At 41.3% G+C, this 26596-nt stretch overlaps 1 long non-coding RNA gene across 1 annotated transcript in view; it reads left to right on the top strand.

The window, feature by feature from the left end:
* The window catches only part of LOC308481404, a 42817-nt gene extending 16594 nt beyond the window's left edge, over positions 1 to 26223 (top strand). The window contains exons 2-3 of the long non-coding RNA XR_013988641.1: positions 25639 to 25735; positions 26204 to 26223. This is a non-coding gene — a long non-coding RNA (uncharacterized lncRNA). The remainder of the gene's footprint in view (positions 1 to 25638; positions 25736 to 26203) is intronic.
* Positions 26224 to 26596: the final 373 nt, after the last annotated feature.

Genomic DNA, 26596 nt, shown 5'->3' with positions numbered 1-26596 from the left:
AAATCTGACACCAATAAAGCTGTGCTGATGTGAACATGGGGGTGGAAACACTGTGAGACATGCAGGGGAGAGGAACAGCTTCATGGTGCTTTAATGTGAACGCAACTGTTGTGTGCATTGACTAAGCAATCATGAGTAAGTCAGATGATTGCAGTTAGTCGGTCAACCGGCTATTGATTGTCAACAGGTATTGGCTAGCATTAACTTTCACTGCCTTAAAAGCCAGATTAGATTCTCCCAGATCACAGTAGTTGCTGCCATTCAGAAAACATAATCTTTAGACTCACGCATCACATTTGCTTCAGTGGGTAAGCAGTGGCAAAAATTATTCATATGAAAGGGGAAATAGCAATGTCTAAACCAACCTTGAAAAATATTGACCTTCAAGCAGAGAAGAAGGTGACAGCTCTTTTTTCTTGTAAGCCCCATTTCTAAAAGGAAGGTAAAATAGAACAAAGGAAGGCAAAACATTCTATTTTCATCTCCTAACCATTTCTGAAATTTGGCCTTGTTGCATTGTGTGTTTGCAGCGATATGAGTCCATTGTTCCTCATTTATAGTTTACTTTAATTAATAGCTTTGACACTGTTGTAAGAATTATCATTCATCTGGCTTTTGCTTCCGTTTTAAGTAATAGCTATTATTGCTGTCATGTTTTTACTGGCGTATGTATTTAAGTTGTGCTGAAACAAATTTTGTGTGAAAAACTTAAAAGATGTTCCCAAAAAAGGTTTTTTAAAAAACAACAACTGGCTCATAAGAAATTAATATGGATTCTAATGTACACATATGAACCTCATGAAAACCTTATTTCTCCTTTCTACCCACTCCTCACAAAAAAGCCCCAACAGGGCAGCTAACCACTTTCAGTAGCATCTTAACACCAAACATACAGTGAAATCCTGTGTCACTGAATTTCACTCACTGACTCAAAACAAAAACACCCACCAATATCACCTGGATTGAATATTGGCCCTGAAATTTATTCTGAAGTTTCCAAACACAAATATGAGCAAATAAATAAATACATTCGGCTTTAAATTTAATCAAGCAGTTGACAATATTGAAAAAATGGCACTACAAATGGAACATCAAAGGTCTCATCAGAAGATAAGATTTTCAGTAATTAACCACTTAGTACTTGGAAAATGGAACGCTTCCTGCCAGCTTTACAAATAACTATCAATATGTGATTGATGAATCTATCGATCAGCTCTGTACTTTTGTGGGATCGATATTTTTCTGCATAGAAATTGCAATTCATTGCAGTCAGTGTGAGACGGGGTGGGGGGTAGGACGAGAAATGGAGAGTGGGGAGAGGTGCTGGTGGATCCTTTTGCTTCCATACAGCATATGGTTCACCAGATGTTTTCATAGAATGGTGATCATGCTTATGAAAACAGATTGCCCTGTGAACGAAATTTTGATGGGCTGATTTAAACTTTTAGTTCAGTCTTGGGAGGAATAGATTCTATTACTCTCTTGGTAGAGTGTTTTCAAATTTGATTTTCAGCATGTGCAAGATGTGTCCGCAGCAGTCAATGTTTCTGAGTAGTGTGCACATAAAGGCTAATGCACGCTTTTAAGGATTGCCATTAATCGTCAATTAAAGATGTAACAGAAAGCACTGCACTGGCATTAGTTCACATTACAAAATAGAAATCACAGTGAAGCTTTAACCAATTTGGTGGAAAACAGCAAAACCTTCTTTAGAAATCTTGCAAAATGTTTGCCATTGGCTGTGATTTGTTTGAGTTTTGTTTTTTGAAATTTTAATTGGCAGCAGTAAAAAGAGCTATCAACCCACTTTGGAACCAGTTGGTGAAAAGCAAAGTATAAATTCTAAAAACAAAAAAAGCATGACTTTTGGCTCAGACATTATAATGAAACAGAATGAAGAACAGGAGTGTATGCATATAAAATTAGGAAGTAATAATAATTTATTATTTATACCCCGCCCATCTGGCTGGGTTTCCCCAGAAACTCTGGGCAGCTTCCAACAAAATATTAAAATACAATAGTCCTTCAGATATTAAAAGCTTTCCTAAACAGGAGCAGCTGGAAGCGGCAAAGAGGGAGATCCCAGGCCGCCCCTGCGTTAAATGGAGCAGGCCACGCCCCCCAGGCCAGCCGATTGGCTGGCCAGGGGATGATGTGATCAGGGATTCCCTCAATCGCGGGGAGGCTGAGAGCCAGCCCCCACATGCATGTTGGGAGGGTGAAGCCCACAACCCCACCTCCTTTCTACGTCGGAAGTGGCTTTCCTAAACAGGGCTGCCTTTAAATTTCTTCTAAAAGTCTGGTAGTTGTTTTTTCCATTGACATCTGATGGGAGGGCATTCCACAGGGCGGGCACCACTACTGAGAAGGCCCTCTGCCTGGTTCCCTGTAACCTCACTTCTCCCAGTGATGGAACCACCAGAAGTCCCTCGGTGCTGGACCTTAGTGAATGATGGGGGTGGAGATGCTTCTTCAGGGATACAGGGCCGAGGCCATTTAGGGCTTTAAAGGTCAGCACCAACACTTTGAATTGTTCTCAGAAATGTACTGGGAGCCAATGTAGATCTTTCAAGACCGGTGTTATCTGGTCTCGGCGTACCATAGTAAGATGCTCTTAATTTTCTGCTCTAGTGTTTCCTTTTTTCTTTGATTCCTGCACTCATTATTCTTGTCTGCTGGTCAATGAGAGAGAGAATTTCTCACATTGAGAATAAACATTTTTCACATCACTTTTGCTCTTGAGGAACAGTTTGCTATTCAGAAGAACACAGAAGACTTGTGCTCTGTGCAGGGTATCTAATGCTAGGCTGTGACATAGGAAAAATCCAAACAGACCTGTGGTGCACATGTGATTTTCAAAGAATCATAGAACTGCAGAGTTGGAAGAGACCCCAAGAGTCATTTAGTCCAACTAAAGCATCCATGACAGATGGCCAACCAACCTCTGCTGAAAAATCTCCAAGGAAGGAGAGTGATTTTCTTGAATGGACTAGATCTGTGAAGGAAATTGTAGATTAAGAGGGGAAAGAACCTTAAATTAGTGCCACTTACTTTGAACATATCCTCCCCCCTTTTTAGTTCCCCACTGAATAGCAATGAAGTTGTTGCAGTAATGAAGTAAACTGCATTTTTTAAAAAAATCAGAACAACAGTTCCTAGAAATGTCACTTCCCAGTGATCTTGAGAATGATGCTTCCCTCAACCCCTTTCTCTGCAAATAGATACCAATTGCCATTTTACGTCGCTCTTCATAATTATAGAGAAAAATAATTCTTTTGTCTGGAGTCATGACTCTCCCCACACTGCAAATGATGGATGTGGCATTTTAAGAGGTGCAAAAACCTTCTCCAAACATGCAGAACGGTCAGGGTGATATTGTGCAGATGTCAGAAGTGAAAAAACAAACAAACCCATAACGATTTAAATGGCTCTTGTGAAAATGGCCTCCTGTTTTTCATTTCTGCAGCCATATGCTTTTAGCACAGTGAATGAAAGATGTTGCAGGATCCATCTAAAAATAATAGAAACAAGTCAGTAGTTGTTCCTAATGGCTTCAAAAGAGTATCAGAATCCACAACTATCAAAGCTAATCTAGCAGAAGAAGGGGGAGGGAATGAAATTGCTTCTCCTATGGAAACAAATTGTAATTAATTGCTTAATTTGCCAAGGCATTTGCAGTATATATTTAATAGCTCCAGCATTCAAAGGAGCCTTGCCAAACAGCTTTATGAAGAAACATGATCTATGTGTAGCCTCAAGCAGATACTATCTAGTAACTCACTATGCTGTACAAAAGAACTGCGCACAACAGGAGTCTCATGTTTCAGATTCTGATGCCTCAGGATGCTCTGATCTACAAGGATAATTTTTTTTATATTCTGTATCACCTGCACATCAGTTTTTATAAACGGAAGATTCAGAACAAGCTCAGTATTCACATATTTTGCTTATATTGGTTAACCCATTAAATGTTAACATGAGCAAATAATGCAGTTATATAAAATGTCATCCAAAATTGGCTATGAGTTGCTTTGGACTGGTCAGGGGCGGCTCAAGGCATTTTGGTATCCAAGGCAAAATGCCCAGCTGCTACCTCCATGATGAATGGGGGCAAATTCTCCTCAAGAACCTCTTGAGGTGCTTCCTTTCCTGATCCCCCCTGGGGCTTTGCATCAGCTTCTTCTTCCTTAAAAGCCGGCACAAAGCCTTGGCTGCAAAGCTAGGTGGTGGAACACCTCCCCTCTCACCATCTTGGAAGGAAGGAAGGCATTCCTCAGAGCTTTGCTGCTGGTCTCTTTCTGCCCTAGAGGCTGGGGAGACCAGCAGTAAATCAGTTCTAATTATGGTATATCATTGTGAGGATGAGACTCAGGCTTGCACACTCTTCTTTTTGCCTACTCCATACAACTGGAAGTGCTTGTCTTAGAGCCGCATTCTGAGTAGTTTAATTGGCTCTTAGGCTGGGCAAAAAAAAGGGACCCCTGACCATTAGGTCCAGTCATGGCCGACTCTGGGGTTGCGGCACTCATCTCGCTTTATTGGCCAAAGAAGCCGGCGTACAGCTTCCAGGTCATGTGGCCAGCATGACTAAGCCGCTTCTGGCAAACCAGAGCAGCACACAGAAGTGCCGTTTATCTTCCCACCGGAGCGGTACCTATTTATCTACTTGCACTTTGACCTGCTTTCGAACTGCAAGGTTGGCAGGAGCAGGGACAGAGCAACGGGAGCTCACTCCGTCGCGGGGATTCGAACCACCGACCTTCTGATCGGCAAGTCCTAGGCTCTGTGGTTTAACCCACAGTGATTAACAAAGTGTTTGGGCTTTTATCTGTCCTGTTATTGGGTTGGGGGCACTCTTGGGTCACCCAATGCCAGCTTGGCTTTGGGGCCCTGGGGGTGCCCCTTTAAGCATGGCCTGCACATCTGGGTGAACTCCAAAGCAGCAGGGCCACAGTGCACTGGTCAAGTGACAAACCCAAGTTTTACATTGCAAGGAGGAAGAATTCCTTCCCATCCTTTGTTGTGGAACCACAGGAGGGGCCTTTATATGAGCCCAGAAGTAGGGAGTGTATCAGAGGTGCCAGCTTCTCTGGAAGATTGAGGGGGCTAGACATGATGTTCTGAAGTCATGCAATGTCCTGACATCACACAGGGTGCCCTCTGAACATTGTGGGCCTGCCCCCCTCAAAAAAAGATTGCGGGGGCACAGTGCTCCATCCCCTAGGAGCCGGCAACCTTGGAAGGAGTTGATCCATCATGGACTATGTTTTGTTTCTGTTGATCTAATTGGTTCAACTGCAGGTCCTCCAATATTTTACAGTTAATATAACCTCTCTCTCTCTCCCCCCCCCCATCTCTTTTCCTGAGTCTTCTGTGAGGTGTGTTGCCAATTTGGCAGGCATGTACAAACTTTGACTCATAACCACATTTGGCTCCCAGGCAAAGGATGGACAACTTATGAATACTAATAGATAAGTTTGCAAAGCTCCCACTGAACTTTATGCGTAGTGATGTGACAACAGAGACTTAATTTTCTTTCCTTCATCCCTTAATGAAACAGCAGGATTTTCGTGTGGTCCCTACATAACTGGTCCACTATAAGGAGGGAAAAACAAAAAGAAGGGAGAAGACAGTATTGGAAGACAATGTCTTTTAAGGGATACAGTCTTGCCTGGCATTATTTTAAAAGAACAGAAAGAGCACCAGTTCACTGATGGCGTACTTTCCTCATGAACCAGCAGAAGCAGCAACTAATCTCTTTGACTGCTGTTAACTTAAAGACCTAATTGAAACTAACCCAGAACTAAGCCTGGGGTATGCAGAGACCAAAAGATGTTGAATATTTATTTATTTTAAAAGCTGTAAAATAATCTCTGTGGGGGGAAATATTTTGCTTCAAAAGATTTTCCATCAGTGACAAAGACAGGGTTTCTGTTGAAATTTCAAAAGAGAGGAATTGGTTGTAGATGCAGATTCTGAAATATTAATCACCAAAGAGAGTTTAATGTTCACTGCAGTTTGATAGGACTGAACAGCTGGCGATAAAGACAGATCAGAAATCTGTACATCCTTTTTTTTTAAGGACCAAGAGTGGGGGGAAATTATCTAACACTATTGCTGTAAGACTGAGACCCTAAATATTTACTTGCATCACAGTCTTTCTAGAACCTAGTCTTTCACCAAAAGATCTTAGGAAAGGCATCTGAACCAAGACGCAGACCAAAATGTTTCAAAAATCACACTTTTCTCAATGTTGTGTAGCAGTTCTCCATCCAAAACAAATGCATAGAAAAAAATGTTCATTATCTAGACCCAAATGCTATAATTGTGGATAAATTGCATATTATGGTCACAGACCAATAGAATTAGATACATTAAGACTATTAAAAACAAATAAATATAAACATACATCACCCCAAAAGAAGCCAACATAAAATTTCTTGTGATCTGCATTGCTGTTAGAAATTTTTTTGCAACTCTCCCCGTGCCCCTCAGCGGAACTCTGTTACACCCCCGGTCTGCTCCTCCTGCTCTGCCCCTGTTCTTCCCTATTCCAGGTCCAAAAGGACCCAAACATCGGCGAGTGAGCATCATTTGGACGTGCCTAAAGTGCCTAAAATGGTCACCACTTGTATTGGCCTTTTTATAATATGAAACTTTTATATGAATCTGAATTCTATCAATGGTGCTCAGTAAAAATTCCATAGGAAAAAGGCTCTATATTCCAATGGCATGAGTATCACGATGACCAGTAGATTCTTATCTGCTGCAGCCTTCATCCACCTTCACAGCCGTTGTAACATACCGCTTGTTATCTTCTGCCTCTTCTGTCATTGAGGACTTCTTGGATCATTCTTTGTCCAGCTCCTCCCCCTTGACCTTACTGCCTTGAGTGACCTTACTGGAAATATGAGACTCTCAACGGCTTCGCTCACAAGGATCATAGGAACGTGCAAGCCCACTCACCACAACAAGGTGATTCATCGGGTGGGAGATATATATATATCCATCCATCCATCCATTGAGGAACCCTTAGAACAGATTTAGGGGATGTGCTGGAAGATGGGGGAGGGGCACAGTGGATGTTCCATTGCACAATAAAATTACTTAGTGCTACACTATAGCACTTATAAAATTACTTAGTGCTACACTATAGTATTGAATTAAAATTTTAACCATAAATATGTTTCCATTTTAATTAGACAACATCAAGACTTAAGTAAGAGTCCATGAAATAAGCTTTTTAAAAGATAGTGTGGTTTTTAATGGCATTTTTTTTTATACATCGAAAACTGTGCTTTTAGTCTTCAGAATAATTATTTGCCTCAGTTTCTGTAACCTATTACGAAATCATTCCCTGTAGTCTGTAATTATATTGAACAATTTACCTCATCATATTTCCATATGAATTAAGAAGTAAATAGAAAGGTTAAACAACAGAATAATCAGAGAGTAAGCGGGTAGGGGTTATTTTATTTTTCTGTTATTAATTCTAATAGCATGATTTACTATAATGCTGTGAAGTCTCATTTAATGTAAGCATGTTTAATAGCCAATACAAGAGATGTCAAGAAGGGTTTTGTTTTTTGATGGTTTTTTTGCTTTCCTATTGAGTGAGCTAGTTTCCACTGAAATCAATGACAAATAACCCTTTATTATAATTAGGGCCATCACTCAATTAAAAATATTGTAGCCAATCAATGCAATGGGTTTTGCTCGATTAATTAATTAAGGCTGCAATCTAAACCCACGTACTTGGGAGTGAGCCCTAATGAATTGAATAAGGCTTGCTGTTTAGGATTGCACTGCAAATCTGCATAAAGCTGTAGGTAACTGATCTCTAATTCTGCTGAAAATGCATACTTTCCTTTAGATAATAACTGCAGCAGCTGTAGCAAGTTACCATCTTAAAAGTGGTATTCCCTCTTCTGTGAGATGACACCTGCAATCCACAGTTCCTTTGTTCCATTAACTTCCATTTTAACTTCCATTTTTTTTAAAAAGTAAGAAAATTTGGGACATATTTTTAAAACTGGATTTTGCAATTGTACAAAGCAGTGAGAAAAACAAAAGTGCACAACAAAGGGAAGAAAACAACAGAGTACATCCCAAACAGGGGGAACATGAGGTCAAGAACACTTTACAACAAAATTGAATATAACTTAAAGGAGATCATGGGAGTCCATCTGTTACACAGATGGAAGAGTGCGTTATGCAGAACACATCATAGAATCAGATTTCCTTTGATGTGTCTGACAAGTGGCCCTGTCTATCCAACTCAGGCAAGTTGAATAAAATTCCACCATACAGCACTAAACCACTGTGGTTTTTATTTATCCTGTATTAAACATAGCTTATGGGTAATTTTTTCCCAATATTGCAAGAGGCCAGATGTTCTTATACTAAATTGGTAAAGACAAATTGTTCAAGGAATTTCATTGTTGAACAGTTTGATGTGCAGAGGTTAACTAAAGCCACATAATTTGTTCAGATTGTACATCTTTGTTCAAGCCATGAAGAAATAACAATAAAAATATGTCAGGAACATAGGCAGTAGGTTCTTCCCATTCTGCCCCCCCCCCCCCAGTAGGAATAGCAACTGTTCAAACTTTGTCAATAATCAGGGTGAATGGAAGTGAACATTTAGGATAATTAAGAAAATGCTGATGTTTCTGAAACCAAGTAAGTGGTAATTTGTTCTAAGGTCACTGGTCCTTCATTCAGTAGAAATCTTTCAATCTGAAATACAGGCGTACCTTGAAAGTCAAACAGAATCTATTCCGGAAGTCCATTCGGCTTCCAAAATGTTCAAAAATCAAATCCTGGCTTCTGATTGGGTGCAGGAAGCGCCTGTAGCCAAACAGAAGCCATGGAAGCCCTGTCAGACGTTCGGGTTACAAAAGAACGTTGGCAAACCAGAACAATCACTTCCGGGTTGTTGCTTTTGGGAGCCAAAGCATCTGAGTTCCAGGGTGTTTGGGATCCAAGGTACGACTGTACCACTTCTTGTCCCAGTGCGCAAGCTGCAACTTCAAACTCTCATCTAACAACCCAGCATAAGAGGTTAAGAGAGAAGAAATTGGAGAAAGCCAAGGTGGCCATTTGTGTCATATTAAGAAAGTAGTTTTGAAATAGGGATTACTCAGATCTTTAAGCATTTTTATCTTGACCAAACTAAAGGGCAAAGCCCAAAGAGAACCAAGTCCCAATTATTTGATCAGATCCAGCCCGTTCTTTGCTCTTATGATTGCAAAAGTTAATTGGCGCTTTTGGAACGCCTCAATGCAAGGTTTAGAAGTCTGCACCTCCCTCCATTCATTTTAGTATAATGCAATTTCATAAGCAGACAAGGGTGATTTATCTTGATATTATCTTTTTAACAGCTCAAATATTTTAATTGTTCGATCTAACTAAACAATTGCATGCTACAGTCCTAATCGTACTGGATTGGGATTGAATGTATGCTTTATTAATCACACATATGGGTAACATGGGAAAGACCCAAAAACCCAAGATCAATGTATGGCATTTAAGGCAGAATTCCTACAATTTAATAGAAAGAGACTACAAATGTCATTACTAGGAAAGACATCTTGCCTGTGGGCAGGTTGTAGCTCACCGGGTTTCTCAATCAAACCCCTAGGATTCTTCCCAGACAATATACTTCAGCAGCACAGCTCCACACACTCCTCAAATGATTTTTCCTGGCTGCAATATATCCTTGAACTTTTATGTGTGTCTTTTGGTTGCCTGGACAAAGGGCGGAGGGAGGTGTGTGAAAACTTCATGTTTTTGCATGGCTGCCATGGAACCTACTAAAAGGGAAGAGTCACATCAATGGCCCCACCCACTTTTGCTTCTGTTCCTTCAAGAATTCCTTCCTCATATAACACAGGCTCAACCCTTAAATGCAGGGTTGCTTCTAATATCACAAACTGTCTAGCTTTCCTCTTTTATGTTGACTTGCTGGGTAATATAAGCCTCTTTTGCATTTTGCTGCTGTTCCTTATTTAATGCAACAACCTCAAAACCGATCTACAGAATAACGAACCGGACATAATAAGTTTCCACTGGGATTGGAGAACCACTAATAATCAAAATGAATCCTCTCTGAATGCCTCCTAGACCAGTGGTCTGCCCCTATCAAGTCTGTGGTTGCCGACATTGTCTCCATTATGAAGGAATTTAAGATTACCCAGGTGGAAGGTGCATTTGGGGGAAAGCGAAATATTTCTGCACTGCAGTGCAGAGATAAAATATCACCCTTTATTAAGCAGCGAAAGGCAAGTGCTCTGACTCAATGCTTTAATCTTTGCACAAAACATTGAAAACAATCTTCTTGGCACGCAGAGTAAATATTAAAGCAGTGTGGTGGTTAACGTTATTCCTGGGAGTGGGACTAATATCTAAAGAATGAGGAAAGATATAAATAATGGCGAGGGACGGCTATGAAAAGGCAGTCTCAGAAGGGCATCTGCAACATAGAACCAGCACAAATAAAAGTAGCCACTGGTCCATCTAGCATAGCTTGCCGAGATACTCGTGTGTCAGAAATATTTTGCTCATTGTGATTATTATGCAAATAATAAGCTCTAAAAATGTTGTTTCCATCATCTTGTGCCAAATTCACACACACACACACACAGAGTGCTGCTGGTGTTTCAGGATTCATGTATCTATTAGAGATGTGCACAAGCCCCTTGTATCTGTGCCTTTTAAAAAATATATCCAATCTGCTTCTTGGTTGTTCTGTGAGTGTAACCAATTCCCTTCAACAAAGATCTCCCATCTACATGTTTTACACATTCATGCATACAGAGATGGGATGGGATATCCCATGTCTCAGGGGGTGGCCTGAAAGCACACCATGCAAGAACCTTGCTGAAGCTAAGCAGGTCTAGATTTAGTGAATTCCAGGTTAGGAGTACCTGAAAGGGAAATCTCATGCCTCAGAATCCAAGACTGGCTGCCTTGAATGCCAAGGAGGAAAAGTACCATTTCAATGCAACAAACAAACAGTATCACTGACACTGGGCTGGGTTATCATGTGTCATTAACTTCAATGGGCCTGTTTCCAGGTACAGCATAAGAGGACAAAATCTATTTTTGAATATTCTGGGAAGTTTGAGGTACTGTGCAAATTGATCAAGACCTAAAATAGATCCAGCTGTGATCCTTCAACTACTCTGAGGATCAGGATACTCCAGTGAAGGGCTCTGCAAGCATTAAATGCAATGTATGAACAATTTCATAGCAATTACCTGAAGCTTCCTTTTGAAAACAACAACCCAGCATATATTTATTTCTCTGTTTTGAGAACAGCAGTGGTGTTACTATACAGGTAACTCACATCTTATACAGGGGTTATGTTCCTGGTCATCATGCATATAAGCAAAATCACGCAAAGCTGCACTTATCAGTGAGGGACAAACGCGGCTCTCAGTCTTCCACTTAGTCTTCCTTCTTGCCTCTTTTGCTGGATGCTGTTGCAGATGGCATGAAGACCAGGTGGGGTTGACTGGTAGGCAGATGAAGTGCTTAATTGTAGTTCAGATCTAGAGGTGATTGGCAGCTGCCAATCTCTTGAACTCATCAGCGATTTCCGTAGATGGTCTCAGAATGTCTGTAAACTCACGAATGATCTTGCGACTGCATTCCATGGAGAGGTCAAAGTTTGCAATCAGATCGTTTGTGTGCTTTATGACTTGGAAGAGTTGAGGAAATTGCTGCAGGTTCCAGCTTGCTGACTCATGTTCACCATTCTCACCCTCACATTCTAAACTTGATTTGACCAATTCCTCCAGCTCTTCCACAGTCAATACCTGTTGGCCCTCAATTAGCTCTTCCACTTCTTCCTGGATGAGCTCCGCAAAGCCATCACCATCCACTTGCCTGGCCATCTGCACAATGTCTTCCACCCCAGTAGCAATGCTTGGAAATCCCTTGAAATGGTGCAGACATTCCTTCCACAACTTCCACCGGCCACTATTCACTGTTTCAGGTTTGATTGCATCCCTTGCCTGTTTGCCCACTGCATCACCTGTGTCAATGCTGAAGGACATCCGGAATGCCATGCGTCATTTTTTAATTTCGAAAAATATTTTTCGGCAACACACATAAAGCTGCAAGTGCATATGTTAAATAAGTATAAGATGTGAGTTACCTGCAAGAGCTTTCTACATATTTTTCTTTTGCTTTCTGGAAGGAAATGCATTTTTTTCTGTTTTCAAAGTAACTAAAAAGTAAATAATACATGTTTTCATAATATGTTAGGTACAATCTGCTCCTGAGAGCCCTTCGCTGTCCTTATGGTGTTTCATAACAAGCGTGCCCAACCCTTTTCAAGGGCAATTTTACATTTGTAAGGAAAGGAAATGCACCCTACCCTGGGTTACCATAGGGGAGTCAAAAAGACTTGGAAAAGTTGCTTCAAATCTAAGATTATTATTTTTTTAATTATTTACAGAACCTTTGGACAAGTGCTCTATGTGGGAGGGGTGTCCCCCCAAAAATAAATTTCAGTGAAGGGACGGGGCTCCCTCAAAGTTCCATGGTGGCTGTCACATGCACAAGCCATAGAGTGTCTACATGACACGTCAGCATGGTCCGCGGCATTCGCAAGTGGCATCAGCATGCCATGGGGCCTGCACACATGGTGTGAGCAAGCCACAGGGTGTGCTGATGTCTTGCACGCATGCCGCGGGGTGTGTGTGCATGGCATGCTGATGTTGCTTGGCCCTGACACCTTCAATCGCAATGGTGAACGTGCCTTTGGATATTTTGTTTCATTCTTGTTGTTGACCCATACAACTCTCTTGCTTCTGGGTTGGTGATGATGGTGCCTATAGATCTAGATTTCCATCACAGCTAATTGAGGGCATGGCCTAGTCAAATCAAAGCACTAGTGGAATGGAGGAGAGCTACACAAGCCATTCTTGTGTAGGCTTGCTGGAATGCTTATTGCCAATGAGGGATCAGGGAGAAATTCAATTCAAATTTGCACAGTCTGAAGCAATATGAGCACCAAAACACAACCATGCTTTGAAATTCACACTTCTCCCAAATCTGCAGTGCAGTACTCCAACCAGCCAGTGTTTACAAAAATGCATATATTAGGAGAAAGTGTGTATTAAAATTAATATACTAGTGGAAATAATATACAAAATGCATTATAGTGAGGAAAATTGCTTCCAAAAATGTGCTTTCAGTAGAAATTTGCACTAAAATGACGAATTTTCGTAAATATTCTTTTTTTTAAAAAAAAACAAGCCCACAAATTGCTGTAAAAATGTGGGAAACAAAATTTAAGATTGGAAAAATGAGAAACTAAAATCAACAGATCCATCCATCTCTGTTATTCCTAAGATCAATAAAACAATACTTTATTTAAGGGAAGGCACTAATCATGAAGCTGTATAAAAGCTTCTTAACAGCATGCCGCTATTCATATTTTCATCTATTATTGATGTGGATTCTTTTTTTAATACTGAGATAAAATTATTTTTTTTAAAAAAAACACCAATAACTTATTCCAGGAAGATGCTCAAAGTTCTATCAATACAAAAAAAAAAAATCTGATTTATTATTTTTCTTCTTCGTGTACCTTAAAATGTAAATTGTGTCCCCTTTTTTAAGTTAATGGTGGGAAAACATCATTAATAAGAAGAAAGAAAAAGATACAATGTATATGCCTAGAAAGACTTTACAAAGCAGGTCACAGAGCCGTCATAAATCAACAAAAATAGCATCATCCTTTGCAGTTAATTGAAATTTGAAAGGATATGGGTTATTTTATTTTATTTAGCAAATGCCTTTCACAGACTAACAAAATATCAGATCAAAATGCCTCAGAAATGATAGCAGGATCTCACATGTGTATCCATTGTCAGTGGGGTTTGGTGTATTTTCTTAAATAAGCTTAAAGTGGAGAATTGCCTAGCCGATAACAACATGAAACAAGTGTGGCAGGGACTGCAGCACCTAACCAACTACAAGGGTAACTATGAGGAACACGGTTAAGGCTGATGATGTGTTAGCGTAGGAGCTGAACATCTTCTTTGCCCGTGTGTCAATCTTATCATCGGGCCCAGATATTGAAATGTGGTGACCACCTCCAGACATCTTTATCTCCTTTTAAACCAGAAACGTTAAATTACCGGCTGTGGATTCCTGAAATAATAATCCACACAGACAGTATTACACAAAGAACTCATGAATCTGGAGAAGGTATGTTTTCAGATTATGTACACCTGTCATTGCCACCTTTGATGTTACCTGTCACCCCACAGTTGTGCTCGCAAGTCCGGTTTCTTGCTCCCTGAAATCAGCATCACATGAGTGATGGAAGAGTAAGCAGTGGCAGAGCTTCATGCTCCGGCACTGGGGGTGGAGAGCAGGTGGGGAGGGGCTGGCGCACGCCCTGGGAGCATGGCGCACCGCCCACAGGGGCATGGAGCCCAGTGCGGACGGGGGGCTGCCACGATGGCACCCCACTGGGATCGCGCTGATGGGGCAGTGCACTCCCCCCACACTCCTCTTCCTCCGCCAGTGAGAGTAAGTTGAAAGCACAAATATGAACAGCCAAACCAGTCACTTACTAAGGAAAGAGAAAGCAAAACGAGTAGCTTAGGAATATCTGCACTGCCAAATGCCACATTCAGGAAGATCAGACCAGAAGTATGGTACCCTCAAGATGTTATTGATCAACAGTTCCCATCTTCACTAACTTTGGGCTGGGGCTGAGTTCAAATACATCAGAGGGCACTGCATTGACTAACCCTGCATCAGACTTGCAGTACAGTCTTATGTATTCGGAAGTAGGTCCCATTGATTTAAATGAGGTTTACTCTCAGGTACGTAAGTGGAACAGGATTTCAATCTTATACAGGCTAACCAGGGGTAGGTGAGGATGTCATGGAATTCTGATGCAGAAATTGCCAGTGTTTGCATATTCATCCCATGTCCAGAATGGAAATCAACCCAGTAAATATTGGTATTCAGTGCTGTTGTTTTCTGTCTGCAAACAAAACAGTAATTGATCATCTGTTATGAGGGTTCTATGGGGGATGACAGAAACACACAAAAATAATGTATAGTCACGCCCTTGGAACTGCCTCACGAGGCCTGCTCAGAGTATTGGCTATGGTAGCCTCTTGGGTGCTCTTGCGAGTTCTGATTGGACAATCCTCCTTCCAGCTTGCACCTCTAGAATATTGTTAAAGAACATGCACATCAATCAAATTAGCAAAACTCCTAATTCAGTAACAATAGATTTCCCTACTAGTGTCTAGTAGAGACATCTTCTTTTTAAAAAGCTTTATTATTATTTCCTTAGAAAAGAAATCACCTGATCTATAAGCTTCTTGAGATGTTGTAGACTCGTTTAGGAGGTTTTTCTAAGCATAGGAGAAACATACTTTAGTTCTCCTTCAATCAATCACAAATGCCTGTAATCTTATTTTTCTCTTCTTATTTTGCATTTATGTCTTTTAAGTGCTACAAATTAAATATTTCAAAAATTGCATGTAATGTACAGTGTGATAAATAAAGTCTAGGCTACTTGGCTAATCACATTTTGCTTGTTGATCCAAAATGTTAATTCACACTGACCTAATTTAAAATGGAACACATTAGGAATCTGAAATGGAATAACATTACTGTTCTCCCAGCTGTTACATTTACAGACTTTAACATTCTTCCGTGTTGTTTTCCACTGCTAGATGACATTGATTAAAACATTATTGTTTTGTAGAGAAATAAATTTGCTAAATTAGAACACTTGCAAATTGTGTGTTGAATACAACATGCTAAAAGAGTTCCTAACCTAATGGTCCTTAATGGGGGTGGGAAGACACATGATACTGCCTTAAAGGCTTCTCAGCAAGGGCTTTAAGAATACAATATCCAAAGATGCACGTCCTTAGAATATTTCATTAGCTATTGATTTTTTTTTCTCCATTGGCAGGATAACAACATACTACATGGTTAGCTAGGGATTTGTCCTTTCATTTTGTCCACAGTGGACAAAATGTGTAGCAGTTTTACAGAACAATAAAAGCTAAGGGCTCTCTGATCTAGCATTCTGTACTGAGCACAGATGTCTCAAGTACAAAACAGAGCTTCCATTCCATTCATTTTAGTGGAGGAAGGTAATCTGGGCACACAATCCAGAGAGTTACTATAGTTGTCCTCAATGACTTGCTTTAGTTTTTATGTTGTTTACTAAATCAGCAAGCCATATTGCTTGTGCCACTTACGGCTGTTGCTTAAGAAATGCAACTCCTAAAGTGTGCTAGGTATAAAGAGCTAGTTACTCTAATCTCTGGGAATGTGGCCAAACTACAGTGGTATCCATTAATGGATACATTTTGTAGTCAAACATGTATGTTTCTAGACATCGTGACAAAAGCACTGATATGTATTGGCAGAGTAATGCAAGGAATAAAGGAAGATTCCTGTCCAGAAGAATGTTGTTGTTGTTTAGTCGTTTAGTCGTGTCGGACTCTTCGTGACCCCATGGACCAGAGCACGCCAGGCACTCCTGTCTTCCACTGCCTCCCGCAGATTGGTCAAACTCATGCTGGTAGCTTCGAGAACACTATCCAACCATCTTGTCCTCTGTCGTCCCCTTCTCCTTGTGCCCTCCATCTTTCCCAACATCAGGGTCTTTTCCAGAGAGTCTTCTCTTCTCATGAGGTGGCCAAAGTATTGGAGCTTCAGCTTCACGATCTGTCCTTCCAGTGAGCACTCAGGGCTGATTTCCTTAAGAATGGATAGGTTTGATCTTCTTGCAGTCCATGGGACTCTCAAGAGTCTCCTCCAGCACCATAATTCAAAAGCATCAATTCTTCAGCGATCAGCCTTCTTTATGGTCCAGCTCTCACTTCCATACATCACTACTGGGAAAACCATAGCTTTAACTATACGGACCTTTGTTGGCAAGGTGATGTCTCTGCTTTTTAAGATGCTGTCTAGGTTTGTCATTGCTTTTCTCCCAAGAATGAGAATAAGAATGGCTATGCCCAATTTCTACTGTCTATGTTCTGCCTCCATTGTAGGAAGCAGTATGCAATTTATTGAACATTCAAAAAATATTCACCTTAAAGAATTCCCTGGGTGCATACCCTAAGGAAATGTTTTCTGAATTCCTGGATTCCAGGACAAGCCACAGCTCGAATAAGCACATGGAGTTCTTCTTGTCTAACCTCTTTTCATCTAATCCCCAAGAAGATTAGAATACTAGGCATTACACACACACACACACACACACACACACACAATTCTTAACATTTACTGGCTAGAGGAATACAAGGGTACATAAGGGGTGAAAATACTGCCATTGCAGTTTTATCAATTTGGCCACAACTATCATTAGAGAGGAAGGAAAGCTGAACTGAGCCACATGGAACTGAACTGGAGATGCTGGGAATTGACCTTCTGCTCTTCCTCTACTTCCTCTGAGCTGTAGCCCATCAATATCCAGAGACAAACACATTCCCCACTCCTCCTGATTTAAAGCCAGAGCATGCATAACATTAGTTAGTGGGAAATGACAAAAGAAGCTTCTCCTTTATCTGTAATTCATAAACAATATTGGATATTTGAAACTCGTGTCAAAATATGAACCTTTGAGCCTCTTTTCTGTGTTGGAGGAAACATAGAGATTCATAATGTGATAGTGGGACTCCATGCAAGAAGCTATTCTATGGATTACACCTAAAAAGTAGGCCACATCCACACCATACATTTAAAGCACTACGATACCACTTTAAACAGCAATGGCTTCCTCCATAAATAAATCTGGGGGCTGTAGTTTGTTAAGGGTGCTGAGATTTGTTCAAAAACCCCTATTTCACTCATCGAGTTACAATTCCCAGAGTCCCCTTTGAAGAGAATAAATTGTTAAGCCACTCTAGGAATTGTAGTTCTCTGACCAGAATTGGGATTTCCTAACAACTTTCCCCAAATAATTCTTTCCCACAATTCTTTGGTCAAAGGCATGACTTTTAAAAGTCATGCAGTATTGCAGTACTTTCAGTGTATGGTGCGAATATGGCCTGAGCAAAGAGAAGATTGTTTTGAAAGAAAAAGAAGACGTTCCATACTGAATATAATGCTGACAGAAATACCAGCTAATAGGACATGCCAGTTTGGGCATGGAGGGAAGCTCAGCTATTAAATCTTACTTAACATTGCTTGCAGACAGAAGCCTTGCACCCTCTCACTACAGAAATTTATTTCTGTCCCGACTGAATATTGTTTTCAGAGATATTTTTCTATCACTCAGCAAGATCTTTATAATCTTTTGCCCATTTATTTCAGGTGATATCTGTCATGATTGGAGACCAGTATCGTCTGTCACTGTCACACTAATCTGAATTTCAGACCATCTAGATCCTCAACTATCTCATTCTCACATATACTGACTAATGAAGGAGTCCACTGAAAATAATGTATTTCCTCCTTCTCCAATCCTTCAAATGACGTGGACGGCATTTGTAATAGCTCCTGGGGCAACTGACTATGTGCTGGCAAACATTTTTCCCCCTACTCCATAGCTTTTCTTCCAATAAATTAAAATAGACCATTGATCACTTTCAAGTCACTGTTCCTAAGACATAGGGGTTCCACAAATCCACTTGGCACAATGCCAGCAGTGGCTACCCTCCCCACCCACTCCATGCCTAGCATGTGACCTCTCCCTCATGCCCTCATGAGGTCTCAGAGTGGGCTCCAAGTTTGAGGGGGTCCTTAGCAATGTGGAGTCTTGATACACATCTCCTGCATCAGTGGGACACACACACACACAAACATCTGGCATAGGCAAACTCAGCCCTCCAGATGTTTGGGGACTACAACTCCCATCACCCTGAGCTAACAGGATCAGTGGTCAGGGATGATGGGAGTTGTAGTCTCCAAACATCTGGAGGGCCGAGTTTGCCTATGCCTGCACTAGAAGGAAGCCAGAAAGTCACCATCTTAAATATCCTGCAAAGACTCAGAGCAATGCATCATTGAGCACTCTGGGGCTTTGTGGGAAATTAAAAATGGAAGTTTCCCATACCTAGCTGCCTGGCTGGCATAGGGCACCCAAGGCAGACATCAGCATCTGCTGGGACCTTGGCAGCTGCCCCTTGTGATCTATTATTTGGTCAATCCAGATCAGTTCTCTGCATGCCTCAGTTGCAGCTAAGTACTCTGTGGAAGACAAAGCCCCAAATCTTTGTTTCCAACTGGCCCAGGAAGCAGGACCATTTCCAAATATAAAGAGAAAGCCACCTGCTGATCTGTAACCCTTAGCGTCTGGTTCTGCAGCCTTCTGACACGTGCCACATTTACAGTCTCTGCCGAAAGAGTGGTCTTGTAGACACCTTTAATCAAACATGTTTCAGCATATAATTTGCCTTCTTTGGTTACTTGGTCATGTTCCCATTCAGTTGTGGGACGCATAGGATCTGATCCACATGATTTTCCTTCAATTGATGGCTTAGTTTGCCTAGTTTCCTGAACCTGTACCACTATTATTTATGGTATCACCACTGGCAATGCCTCCAAAGAAATCTTGATCAACAGCTGGGATAGCTCAGCCAGTAGAACATGAGACTCTTAATCTCAGGGTTGTGAGTTCGAGCTCCATGTTGGGCAAAAGATTCCCACATTGGAATCTAGTTGGACTAGATGGCTTTCGTGGTTGATACTCACTCATCAGCCCCACCCAACATTGTTGATGGGATCATCATTAGGGATGATGGGAATTATAGTTCAATCATTGCTGCTGTGAATTCATCTGGATTTCTTCCCAGAAATCTTCTCATTTTCTTACTGTAACTTTTAGCTATCCATAGCAATTTGCACCAAGAGGCAAGTAAATGTTATATTTTAGCATGCCTCTCTTTTCTCAAAATTAGTTCTCCAAGTCCTACCAAAAACTTAGTCACAGAAACAGAGTCAGTTTTTAAAAAAACAAAACAATAACCATCATACAAGATTCTGAGAATTGTATGGATATAAATAATGCAGGAATGGAGGTAAATCTATCCAACCAGAACCTGTCTACCAGTTGGGACACAGCCTTTTCCAGAACATCAGAAATAATGTAACACATTCTGACAGATTCCAGGTCAGTCCTGGAAATAGCAGGTGAGGTCTAGTGTAGCCTAGGCATGCATTAAGCCCAGCAAGGATCTGATTACATCAATTCGTCACAGGCAGTTTAACATCAGTTTCTAGCAGAAAGCTGTTTCAAACAACCCTTGGGTGTTTGCAGTTCTATTTGCTTTGTAACCATGTTGATCAATAATTCTTTTGCAGAATGATTCTCTGAGTGCTCCTTCACAGATGCAAAATGTAGGTCAATGTACAAAAAAAAAAATTCTAAGCATTTCATGGATGAACTGGTGGTGCGTTGAATGTGGCAATATCTTTGATGGGCTCTGCAGTTCGGTACCTGTGCACAGGTAGGCAGGGGCATAGGAAGGGGGGTGCAGGGGGTGCTGTCTGCCCCCAGTATCATCCCTGAGGGGGTGACAAAATGGCACACCGCAGGGGGCGGCACTTACCGTGGGGCCTGGCCTGCAGTGCACCCAAGCCACACATCTCTCCTGGGAGTGCCATGGTGGCTCAGGGCCCCGTGCTGCCCAAAATGGCAGCGTGGGGCTTGCATTTGCCAGGCGGATTCCGTGGGCAGCTCGTCGCGCCACCTCCCTGGGTGGATCGCCGTGCTGCCACCCTGGGTGGATTGCCATGGTGCCCCATGGACGGATCAGCCCGCCCCCGTGCGCGGATCGCTGCCCCCGTGCGCGGATCGCTCCTGCCCCACCACTCTGGGTGCCAGAGCAGCTAGCTACACCCCTGCAGGTAGGCCATTCAACCACATATAGATAAAAATATATGCAGATTGTTATGTATCCAAAGGTTATCAACTGTTAGCCCACAGTTGCTGGCAATTCTACAAGAACAGAAACACATGATGAATCGCTAATTTTGCAAAGATAATTAGGAAATAACTTAGTAAAAGTGACTTTTTTAAACCTATGAACAAGAGATGTTGGAATGACATATTATAAGAGGAAGAACTGGTCTAGGAATTACACTGCTTGTATTTTTCCACTGTTTGCCACCTTATCATGTCATATCCACAAAAATAGTCATGATAGTCCAATCTAAAGGAAAATATAAACAGTGCCTATGGTGTTGAGCCACACAATACCAATACACTGCAAGGTTTCCTAAATCAACTCCAATATGTTAGATTTACACTACAACAGCATAAATTTTGTGAAGCAGCAAAGAAAAATAAATTACCATCTACCAGAAGATAAATCTCTAGCTTGCCTATGTAGCATGCAACATGTGCAAATGCATATTTACAGCCGGTACCGAGGAAAGGGAAAACAGAAAGCAATTCATTGCTATCACTTCAGTAAGCTGCAGAATGTTAAGTAGCTTATTGATTTGTTTAACAAACATGTGGAATGGGGACTAGAGAAGAAATAATTACGAACTCAGAATGAAACAAATGCACATTTATTTATTAATAAAATTAAGTTGTGTGTGCTCCCTGCATGCAAATTAAAAGATCTGCGACAAAACCTTCATTATAACATTACTATGTTTCTGGACTAGAAAGCTTGCCATCTCACTGTGTTCACAGATACTCTCCCTTTCCTCCAGTGTGGATAACAACTGTGGATGGCAATATGTGTATCTTCCCACCCCCCAACCGCCCCACCCAAATGAGCAGGTTTCAAATGAGCTGCTTGAAATTGCTGCATATGGGCAACTCCATACATCCTTGGGCTTCTGCCAGGGCACCAGTACCTATGTGGGGTCCACTGACAATGCGTGAGCTGCTCTCCCTTTATTTTCATTTTTATTTTTGGCCTGGCACGCTGAGCAGCACTCAGCAGATACGTTTGCGTGCCCAGGCAGAGACCCCCAACCCCTGGGAGACAGTCCGAGAGCAATGAGTCACACATGGCAACGTGTATTGGGATTTAAAATGGCCACAACTTTATTAACAGTTTCAGATGTAGGAAACCTTGGCTTAGGCATTGGGAGTGTATCCCTCTCAGCCCCCCAGAAGGGGAACTGAGGCACAGCAGGGTTATTCGGATTACACAGCCAGCCCCCCCCCCCCTTCTCCACGCAACTTTAGGAAGTTCATTGACAACCTTTCAACGTATGGCCAGTGACTCCCTTCACACAAGCCCCTTTAACTGGGAACCCTGAAAACGCCGTTGTGAGGGGGGGTGAGTCACCACTTCACGGCCACCCCCCATAAGAATAACAGACTAAAGGATTCCGCCCTAGGCCTAAAACCACCAAAGTTGTGACAATTGCTAGGGGGAAGGCGAAACCTGAGGAGCAGGGAAAATTCCTTCCCAGCTCTTCAACAGCAACCATCATAAGACCATAGCAATGCCCACAAACCTGGAAAGGAAAAAGGTTAACCTGCAATGGTAGCGTGAGAGCAAAGGGAGGGTTGGGTGGGTGAAGCTCCAGAGCTGACTAAGCGCACAGCACTGGCTCTGCCCCACTATAAATTCCTGGACCAGAACAGAGTGAAGCCTTCTAACTCTGAGTCCGCTCACCTGGCCCTGCCCCCAGTGATGACAAGGATTGCCTTGTTTAAATAGGTGCTTGGCGGGAACCCCAATGGTCCATGGCGCCAGGAAGGAAGGCCAGCTCAGGCCGACCGGCATGTCTCAGGGGAGATTGGGAGTGCTGTGCGACGGTCCACAAATGGCCCTCCATCAGACAGGTGAGCGGTTATTCTCTGGATCCAGCTTTATATATGATACTGAACTATGAAGCAGGAAGTTCTCTGTTGAACTCTTGTCTCTTGCCAAGAATTCACTAGATACTCGTCTTTACCAAAACACCACCTCGCTCCACTTGTAAAACCTTGTTACCTTTGTAAAACTCAACCTCATTCCACCTGCAAAATAGCAATAAGAAGAAGAGTATTTTCAGAGTTGTTGCACAGATTATTGAGAGAATGTTTGAGAAGCATTTTGAATGCTTTAAGGTGCTCTACAAGGTATAAATGTTATTTATTTCCAGCAGAAACACCACAAAGTCTTCACTGATTTGCCCTTTTTGTAGCTGGTATCCCACTGCTGACAAATTAACTACTGTACAGTATCACCATAGAACAGGACACAATTCTGTGTTGTGTACATTACTGAAGAACATCTGCAATAAAGGTTCACTCAAGTTTAAAAGAGTTCCTTTGGTAACATTGCCAATTACTCATATTATTCCTCCTAAGCAGTTCAACACATTGCCCAAGACAGCACAGGATAAAAGGAACACATTAATTTTTTTGGGGGGGTTGTAGAATAATTTATTAGGACATTTTAAAAGACTGGCTAAAAAGCAAAGTGAACAAAGTAGACTTGTTTGCTTCTATGAACTCTCTATAAGTGATAGATCCTTATTCAAAACTTTTCAAAGAACTGAAGGGGAGGAAAACCCTTCATAGGTAGGAGTAGGAGACTATTTTGAATAGTAATATACATAGGATTGTATATGAGATCAATTTATGAGATGCGAAATGCTGCAATAAAGCACTGCTCTACTATTTTTGAAAAAAAAAGAAAAAAAATCCGTATAGAAATGAAAACTGACAATAATTCTTGGAAATAAGAGAAAATCAGACAGGTTTGTAAACTGTATTTAATTTATCCCCCATTCCTAGCCAGGGTCTCTGTCTGATGTTTTAAAAAAATACGATTTGAAACGAAGAAATAATAACAGTCCAAGCACAAGCATCTTTATACCAGGTGTTTGCCCATGAAATCACTGAGGACTAGTGACCAGTGAGACTACAGAAGCAGGGCTGCACTGCTCTCCGGTCTTCCTAATACCGTCTGTCACTGCAAGGAGCTGCAGGGTGGGAATGGGAATATCAGTAATGTGAGATTCCTTGCACGTGTGTAACCACTGAATACAACCCAAGCATCTTTGTTTAAGCAGCAGACAATATGCCGTACAATGTCTGGATGAAAATGTTAGCTGTTTATTCACAAACTGAGAATACATGTTCAGCTGGTTGATGTAAATAAAGAGTTCTATAGCCCCAAAATAACTATAGCAAGTCTGGATAAAAATAGAAACAGCCAACTGTGTAGCTAAGAACTTGTATAAGAACTCATCTAGCACATTTAGAGAAATAATAAAAATAAAGATCTGAAGAAAAATCCATTGTCCTCAGATTAAATCTCATTTGGTTTACCATGCTCAATGTTGTGGAGGGCAAAGACTCTTCTAGGATGCAGAAAAGATATATAGGGAAATAACACAGAAGGTTTGTTCTGAGGTTTGTGGAATGCCCTCCCCTTTGAGATTCTCCTGAGCATTTGGCACCCAGTGAAATCATACCTCTTAGCACAGCTGGAGGCTGTTTGAGCAACACCTCAGTTGGGTTAAGATTTAGGTGGGTATCTATCTCTGAACATGATGGGCAATTTCTGTGCCTTGACAAAGGTACTTTATTAACTAGGACGGCAATCCCATAAAGGATGAAGAAGGTTAATATATTTCAACTGAACTGCAATAAGAGTTATTTCTGCATTGGAGCATCCATAAGAACAAAACAAAACTCATCAAGGATGCACTTTGTCTCCCTATTTTTAGATCTGTATTTGTAGGATCTGGTGCTCAAGTTCAATTCATCTGAGATTCAAGCTTCCAAATTGGGAAGCATGGCAGTTTGCATATTGCTGTGTGAAGATTGTGCTGTATTGTTCTTTTTAGCAAAGGTGAATCTTAGAAGGGGTTTTAAGTGATTTTCTTCATACCAGAATAGTGAAAAGCTATTTTATGATAAGACTAAGCTTTTGGTCTTCTTTAGAGACAATCTGTTTCTATGTGCTATATGCTAGATGGTCATCTGTTAGGAGTGAGAGTCTTTCAATACTTACTGTAAGCCACTCTTTACTATGTTTTATACAGTATATGCTGTAAGCCACTCGGAGTGCTTGGGAAACCCAGCCAGATGTGTAGGGTATGAATAAAATAATAATAATAATAACTACGACTATTACTACTACTACGGGATTATCTCACTCTGCTTTAAAACCCATGTAAAATGTGCTATTGCCATGGCACCTCAGACCTCACAGGCTGTCCTTATCTCAAAAACAACTAACAAATATGCTACGCTTAGGCACTGATGTTCTACCAGATTTTGATACTCCTATTTACTCTTCAAGATTAAAGCAAACATCAAAGCATAGTCATCATCATAAGGGTGGCAAAGGAACACTAAATCAAATATAATCAGATATCTTGGAAACAGGCACAAAATGGAATATTTTCCAGCATAGAAATTGATGATCATTTTGTTTTGAGGGCATATCCTTGAGAACACAACTGTTCAGGCACAGATGTGCAGGCTGCACAATCATTTCTTTGCTGCATTATTTATTGTGTGCCCATAAAATACTGAAATAATAAACCAATGGTAGTCCCTGTGTTCCATTGCTACCTAGCCAGGTACCTAGCCTATTGAGGGAATGTGTTTGGCCGATAATACTTAGGCTGGAGGAATGTGTTGCCTGATTCAGTTCCCAGTGCTGACTCACATCATGCCTCCTGTACTGCTTCACACCGCAAGTGTTTTTGCCTGACTAGAATGTTTCCTTGAACTCTGGCAGTGCCTCTCATTTGTCTGGATGGAGAACGGAGACGGGTGTGTGAACATGGGTACCAACTAGCCTACTGTGCAAAAGTAACATTTGCATTTATGGTTCCATTCATTTCTGCTTCTAACTTCATTCATTTCTGCTTCTAGCCCTGTCCACCCCAGTTTGTGGCCCTTGGAAGCTTGCCCAGAGGCTAATGTGGGCCTCAGGCTGCAAATGTTTTCCTCATCGCAGATTCAGCCAAATACACTTAACTAGCTTGCTGTTTATTTTCCTCTGTTTTGTTTATCCGTGTGAGATTACACTACAAGCCTGACAGATATCTAACAAGTCGTGTAGTGCCGAATGTTTCATCACTCAGAAAGACAGCCAAGTCAACCATTAAGATTTGCACCCATCAAAAACCTTCATTTATATTCAAGGCTTTCTTACTGTCAGCATAGTTCTCAGCGGAGCTCAGAGCCACACAGACTCCATTAGCAACCAATAATAAAGGGAAGTCGAAATGAACTCCGCTCCTTTTGCTCCCCCCCCCATTATTTTTTCTGTTTTAGCCACATGCATGGCTTCTAGGTGACCTCTGAATGTAGACAGAAGCATCCCGAGTGCTCAAGGCAAGTATGTTGTCATGGTAACACTGAAGAAGAGGGCCCCGGCATTTAGAGACTTACAAACAGGTAATTAAATACACCCAGAAGCAGAGAACAAATGCTGGATGCTGCCCCTGATGTAAACCGTGAATGAAGATAGCTTCTTAACCTTTCACCTTGTGCTGATAATTTGCTGCTCACAATTTTGCTCTTATTTACATGGATTCATTTTCTGATTGGCTTTCACCAAGGACAAATATAATATGTCGATATTAGGGCAGCAGAAAGATTATGATTGACAACATTTGCTCCATGGCTGCTTTAATCAGCCTCTTACACAAAATCTAGTCATCTCTT

The sequence above is a fragment of the Podarcis pityusensis genome (genome assembly GCF_964106645.2).
Source record: "Podarcis pityusensis genome assembly, chromosome: 7".
NCBI classification, from domain to species: domain Eukaryota; kingdom Metazoa; phylum Chordata; class Lepidosauria; order Squamata; family Lacertidae; genus Podarcis; species Podarcis pityusensis.
This window is presented reverse-complemented; position numbering and strand designations above follow the sequence as displayed.